General features: G+C 37.2%; 1 protein-coding gene across 2 annotated transcripts in view; it reads right to left on the bottom strand.

Annotated features, from left to right (window-relative positions):
* The window catches only part of ZCWPW2 (zinc finger CW-type and PWWP domain containing 2), a 177843-nt gene that overhangs the window by 170088 nt on the left and 112 nt on the right, over positions 1-7643 (bottom strand). The window lies entirely within an intron of this gene.

Below are 7643 nucleotides of genomic sequence, written 5' to 3' on the forward strand. Positions count from 1 at the left end.
TCAGAGCCTGTTATTGGTCTATTCAGGGATTCAACTTCTTCCTGGTTTAGTCTTGGGAAGGTGTGTATGTCCAAGAATTTATCCATTTCTTCTAGATTTTCTAGTTTATTTGCGTAAAGGTGTTTATAGTATTCTCTGATGATAGTTTGTATCTCTGTGGGATCGGTGGTGATATCCCCATGAAAGGGAATTTCTTATCATGTTGTTAAATTTCACACAGCTCTTTGTCAATGTGACTGGCTTCTCTAAGACGTTTTACCTTAAAAAAGCCATTTTGCCTATTTCATCCCAGTGCCTAAAACAGTGTCTGGCACATGATAGGTGCTCAATAATTTGTCAAATATTGAATAAATGAACAAATTCGTATCTCAAATAGCAAAAGAGTATAATTGCAAAGCCTCAGAGGAGGGTTTATCTTACTTCATTTAATAAGAAGTATAGGATTCCCTCTACTGAGGCTTCTCTTACAATCTACCAACCTCCTCTGTTTCTGTTCTCTTGTTGGTTGGTCTCACATTTCTTCTCCCTATGATTCTTCATGTCAAAAGCTTTCTAGGACCATTAATTTTTCTTCACCATGTTTCTGCCAGAAAAATCACTGCATTTTATCATTGTGCAGACAATTATGGCACTCATGTTTTATTTCGAAAAAAAAAAAAAAAAAGCTCTGTCAGCAAACAATTCCTATTGAATGCAAACATTTTTAAGTCAAAAAGTTCTTAGTGAAGCACAGATTGTATGTCTAGGACACAGCTTTCTGCTGGAGTCAAAGTCATAATTTCTTTTATAAATGAAATGTAAATGCCATGGTAATTTAAAATCTACCATCATGCATCTTTTTGAAAATTACATGAACAAGTTCTCCTTTAGCAGCTGGGAACTTGATATCATGCCTCTTTTCCTTGAATTCATATTTCTATCTCACTTCCTCCACATTAGCTTATCCCAACATAATATATTTTAGTGTTTCAAAATATTTTAAATTGATCACCCTATCATACTTCCCTACAACAAAAAAAGTAAATTTTAAAATTTCCAAGAACATAAGTTCTAATACTTTGTCCTCATTAAATTACTAGAACACTTTTGATGACTATGAAACATATAACAAATTATAATTATTATAAAATATAAAAAGGATTTTTTTTTTTGAGATGGAGTCTTGGTCTGTCACCCAGGCTGGAGTGCAGTGGTGCAATCTCAGTTCACTGCGGCCTCTGCCTCCTGAGTTCAAGCAATTCTCATGCCTGAGCCTCCCCAGGTGGCTGGGACTACAGGAGTGAGCCACCATGTCTGGATAATTTTTGTATTTTAGTAGAGATGGAGTTTTGCCATGTTGGCCAGGCTGGTCTTTAACTCCTGACCTTAGGTGATCGGCCCATGTCAGCCTCCCAAAGTGCTGGGATTACAGGCATGAGCCACTGTGCCTGGCCTATAAAATATAAAAAGCTTTTATTGGAAATGCATGTCATAAAAAAATGGACAGGACCTTCTGCCCCCTCCCTCATTAGGCCATACACCCAAAAATAAGTATTACTTATTGCTAGAAAGAAACAGAATTCGGGTTAATTCTATTTTTATATGTTTTATTCTTCCATTCCAAACATTTGCGAGTGTAACGATTTCTGGTTTTAGCAATAATCATTTGCGTGAACTCATAAGTTATATACCAAAAATCACATAGGGGTATGCTTCCAAAATTTTTAATGATCAACTGATAACTCAATTTGGTCCTTCAGCAATTATTTTCTAAAGCAACCGTAACTCACCAATTTTGCAAAAGAGTTAACTACTCAGTCATTACAGTCATTCACTTTCTAAACACCGCTATCAAGATTTAGGTCAGATAAGGTATACCCATATTTGTCAGTGAGAGAGGGACAACTGCTAAAGAGGAAAAGATGTCTACTTCAGTACACTCTGAGGAAGATCAATCTTAGGAATGAATACATGCAAGTTGACAACCTGAGAATAAATACTCTTAAACTATCCTTAACTATATAACCGCCCCGGAAAGCCTTTATGTTCCTCTCAAGGTTAAGGGTAAGGGATGTATGTTGCCCAGTTCAGAGACTGCCGGTTTAAGATGCACACAGGTTTGGATACACACAGTTTAACAGAAGTCATGCACAGTAAGCCATACATAATTCTCTCTCTGTGTGTGTGTGTGTGTGTGTGTGTGTGTGTGTGTGCGCATACATCTGAGATAGAGGGAAAGGAGGGGTAAGGAGACAAAGGAGAGGGGAGAGGGAGAAAGTACAGGGAAAACAGGGAAGACAACTGTGTATGCCCAAATACCAGGTTTCATTTTTGGTAGTATTCTTGAAATCGTTTTTATCCTTGCCACTAAAACTATTCTCATACCCTAAAGATAGTAACCTGGACATGTGATATGTGAGGAAAACAGAGGAAGAAGTTTCTGAAACAACACTGATGGAATAGACACTGAAGCTGATATGAATATGAAAAGACATTAATTTGTTGAAGGGTTTTTTTTGGTCTCTATTTCCTTCAGTTCTGCTCTGATTTTAGTTATTTCTTGCCTTCTGCTAGCTTTTGAATGTGTTTGCTCTTGCTTCTCTAGTTCTTTTAATTGTGATGTTAGGGTGTCAATTTTAGATCTTTCCTCCTTTCTCCTGTGGGCATTTAGTGCTATAAATTTCCCTCTACACACTGCTTTGAATGTGTCCCAGAGATTCTGGTATCTTGTGTCTTTTTTCTCATTGGTTTCAAAGAACATCTTTATTTCTACCTTCATTTCATTATGTACCCAGTAGTCATTCAGGAGCAGGTTGTTCAGTTTCCATGTAGTTGAGGGGTTTTGAGTGAGTTTCTTAATCCTGAGTTCTAGTTTGATTACACTGTGGTCTGAGAGACAGTTTGTTATAATTTCTGTTCTTTTACATTTGCTGAGGAGAGCTTTACTTCCAACTATGTGGTCAATTTTGGAATAGGTGTGGTGTGGTGCTTAAAAAAATGTATATTCTGTTGATTTGGGGTGGAGAGTTCTGTAGATGTCTATTAGGTCTGCTTGGTGTAGAGCTGAGTTCAATTCCTGGGTATCCTTGTTAACTTTCTGTCTCGTTGATCTGTCTAATGTTGACAGTGGGGTGTTAAAGTCTCCCATTATTATTGTGCGGGAGTCTAAGTCTCTTTGTAGGTCACTCAGGACTTGCTTTATGAATCTGGGTGCTCCTGTACAGAGAGCCAAATCATGAGTGAACTCCCATTCACAATTGCTTCAAAGAGAATAAAATACCTAGGAATCCAACTTACACGGGACGTGAAGGACCTCTTGAAGGAGAAGTACAAACCACTGCTCAGTGAAATAAAAGAGGATACAAACAAATGGAAGAACATTACATGCTCATGGGTAGGAAGAATCAATATCATGAAAATGGCCATACTGCCCAAGGTAATTTATAGATTCAATGCCATCCCCATCAAGCTACCAATGACTTTCTTCACAGAATTGGAAAAAGCTACTTTAAAGTTCATATGGAACCAAAAAAGAGCCCTCACTGCCAAGTCAATCCTAAGCCAAAAGAACAAAGCTGGAGGCATCACACTACCTGACTTCAAACTATACTACAAGGCTACAGTAACCAAAACAGCATGGTACTGGTACCAAAACAGAGATATAGATCAATGGAACAGAACAGAGCCCTCAGAAATAATGTCGCTTATCTACAACTATCTGATCTTTGACAAACCTGAGAAAAACAAGAAATGGGGAAAGGATTCCCTATTTAATAAACGGTGCTGGGAAAACTGGCTAGCCATATGTAGAAAGCTGAAACTGGATCCCTTCCTTACACCTTATACAAAAATTAATTCAAGATGGATTAAAGACTTAAATGTTAGACCTAAAACCATAAAAACCCTAGAAGAAAACCTAGGCATTACCATTCAGGACATAGGCATGGGCAAGGACTTCATGTCTAAAACACCAAAAGCAATGGCAACAAAAGCCAAAATTGACAAATGGGATCTCATTAAACTAAAGAGCTTCTGCACAGCAAAAGAAACAACCATTAGAGTGAACAGGCAACCTACAAAATGGGAGAAAATGTTTACAACCTACTCATCTGACAAAGGGCTAATATCCAGAATCTACAATGAACTCAAACAAATTTACAAGAAAAAAACAAACAACCCCATCAAAAAGTGGGCAAAGGATATGAACAGACACTTCTCAAAAGAAGACATTTATGCAGACAAAAGACACATGAAAAAATGCTCATCATCACTGGCCATCAGAGAAATGCAAATCAAAACCACAATGAGATACCATCTCACACCAGTTAGAATGACAATCATTAAAAAGTCAGGAAACAACAGGTGCTGGAGAGGATGTGGAGAAATAGGAACACTTTTACACTGTTGGTGGGACTGTAAACTAGTTCAACCCTTGTGGAAGTCAGTGTGGCGATTCCTCAGGGATCTAGAACTAGAAATACCATTTGACCCAGCCATCCCATTACTGAGTATACACCCAAAGGACTATAAATCATGCTGCTATAAAGACACATGCACACGTATGTTCATTGCGGCACTATTCACAATAGCAAAGACTTGGAACCAACCCAAATGTCCAACAATGATAGACTGGATTAAGAAAATGTGTCACATATACGCCATGGAATACTATGCAGCCATAAAAAATGATGAGTTCATGTCCTTTGTAGGGACATGGATGAAATTGGAAATCATCACTCTCAGTAAACTATCGCAAGGACAAAAAAACCAAACACCGCATGTTCTCACTCATAGATAGGAATTGAACAATGAGAACACATGGACACAGGAAGGGGAACATCACACTCTGGGGACTGTTGTGGGGTGGGGGGTGGGGGGAGGGATAGCATTAGGAAATATACCTAATGCTAAATGACGAGTTAATGGGTGCAGCACACCTGCGTGGCACATGTATACATACGTAACTAACCTGCACATTGTGCACACGTACCCTAAAACTTAAAGTATAATAATAATAATAAAAAAAAAAAGACAAGACAGACACTGCCATTTCAATTTAGTGGTATTGACATATTAAGTCTTCTTCCTCTGACAATGAAGATCCACATCTATCCAGGGTGCACCAAAGCACAGTCCTCAGAATATACAACAAAGAAACAGAAAATATGACCCCTGAGGTAATATGACATTAATCAAATTAAATATACAATTTAAATCACTAATCAGAAATTCACTTAAAAAGTTTTCTTAAAAATTGCACTTACTGTTTCTTTTTACTGTAAATATTCTTCACAGCTCAGATATAGACAAATTCCTCGTTTAAGAAAAAAAAAGGTTTTTCATTATTTTTACATGTTGCCTAAGATTTGAAGCTCTAAAAATGCACCTTATTACCTAAAAATAAGAAAAAAGGCTAAGCTACAGTCAGAAGTTGTACTAGGGCCCATATTCTTTGTTAAGATATTGCTTTGAAATCCAATCTAATTCACTGAAAAAGGGAACCCAGTCTCGGCCAGTATCATGCCCTTCAGGAGCCCTTTCCCTGATGGAGAACATCTAGATCTTGGAATTGGTGTAGGGGGTGGAAAAAAGTGGAGAAGGAGCTTTTGTAATTTTTTTTTTTTTTTTTTAAATAATGAGCGACAACATGTAGACAGGACAATTTTTAAAATGCCTGGTGTCAAGAGTGTTCAATTCAGTCCAAAACAGCCATTCTAAAATATATATATATATTTTTAAAGCAGTGACTTGTTTTGAAAATTTCAGATTGAATTTGTAAGCTACAAAAAATGTAATGGTTTAAAAGAAAAGAAACTGTCCCAAACTTGGCCTTGGAGACAGCTTTTTAGATGATGTAATTCACAACTCCCTCTTGGGAAAATATGAAAATTCCTGAAAAAAATCCCTAAGCAAAGTTCCAATAAATTTCAATGGAATCAAGATGCTCTGGAAAACCAACCACTCACTGAACTAGTTGGCTATCAGTTAAGATTATCATTTAGGACCCCTAAATTCTTTTCTTTCTTAGAGCTTAACAATTATCTAACCATTTTCTTTTCCTATAAAATGCCCTTATCAAGACTGTATCTTTTAATTAACTTATCAGAGGTCTTTCCCTAATAAACCTTTAATACATGATTATATATGAACTATGTAACAAGTTTTCTCTAATAATTTATTTTATTTGCTAAAGTTAATTGAAGCAGATACACGATGGAAAGTGACCATTTGCAGCTAAGACCAATGACTATATGGATTATATTTTGTCATAATCTAGCAGGGGTTCTACAACCCAAAAAGAAAAATTAAGATGTTTTACTTAACTAAAATAATAAAATTTGTACATCCTGGTTAAGCAAATACATTTCTTAATAAACCCATTATATGTTAATAAACCCACTGTGTAGTGTGCACTGTGAAACAAAAATTGACTCTCACCAGATAAACTTCAAAATACTGATTTATGACAACATGTTATCTTTACTTAGAAAGAAAAGATGAAAATGATGTCCCCTGCCTTTTCAACAATTCTTAAATTATTTTAAATTGTGAACGAAGATTCAAAAATATTTCTACACCTGCAAATTAAAAACCAGGTTACCACTTTATTTCTAATAACTTGTGATGCCTCAACCAATTTTGCTAGCATTCTTCAAAACTCTACTTGTAAAAACATACACCTAATGGTTGTTTTAAATTGAAAATTCTCAAAATGCATCATGGAAGCAATCAAAAAAGTTAAGGACTGATACTCGCTCAAAATATTAAAAACACTGCTCTCTTCCATTCTCCAGCCCAGTAAATTGAAGAAAATCGTTTCCTTTCTCAACGATAACATTAACACAGATTTCTAAGTATTTTTAAAAATATCATAAAACTTCAACTTGTGGTCTTTGTTCCTAACAGCTATAAATTTTCACTTAAATCTAAACCAAAAAAGAGAGGCTCAACAACAATAAAAACGAATTTTCATATAAACCCTTGAGTGAAATCCATCCTATTGGGCTGACAGTTGGGCTGATAGTTAAGCGGGCAGATGACAAAATACCACTTTAAGGGGGTGGTGAGTAATGTCCGTATTGCTAATTGGCGGTTAGTGACGTTAAATTTCCCATAATTATTGTTCCTTGTTTATTTGTTTATTTAACCAATAACACCTTAGAGCTACAGGGGTTCCATCTGGCTGCGACCTTCAATGATCGTAATTAATTCAACTACTTGTGACTCCACAGCTAGGGACTGTCTATCATCTAGAAATAACCAAGGTGGTGGCAACTCCAGGGAAGCCGGGCGCAACTCCAATACTTTGGTATCTTCTCCCTGTCTCTCATTCCATAAATTGAGAAGTGTGCTAGAAGTCGCGGTGTCGTTTGTGCATAACTATAGACACCTACGCAATTCGTCGAGCTTGTGCCTCAAGTGATCGCCTGAGGGCTTGCAACTAGTTTAGAAAACAGAGGCTACAGAGGAACGGCTTCTAACAGACTTCCCAGTTCCCAGCCACGTCAGTTCGTAAGCCTGTAAGAGCGCTACTGAGCCGAGCCAGCACGCACCACACGGCCCGGGGACCCCTCAAAAGGACACTGAGTGAAAAAGACGCACTAGAGGGCGCCCCTGAAGGAGGCCCTCGGCCCAACAGACAAGGTGGCTGGTAACGCTCTTAC

The sequence above is a fragment of the Pongo pygmaeus genome, chromosome 2, assembly GCF_028885625.2.
Source record: "Pongo pygmaeus isolate AG05252 chromosome 2, NHGRI_mPonPyg2-v2.0_pri, whole genome shotgun sequence".
Classification (NCBI taxonomy): Eukaryota; Metazoa; Chordata; class Mammalia; order Primates; family Hominidae; genus Pongo; species Pongo pygmaeus.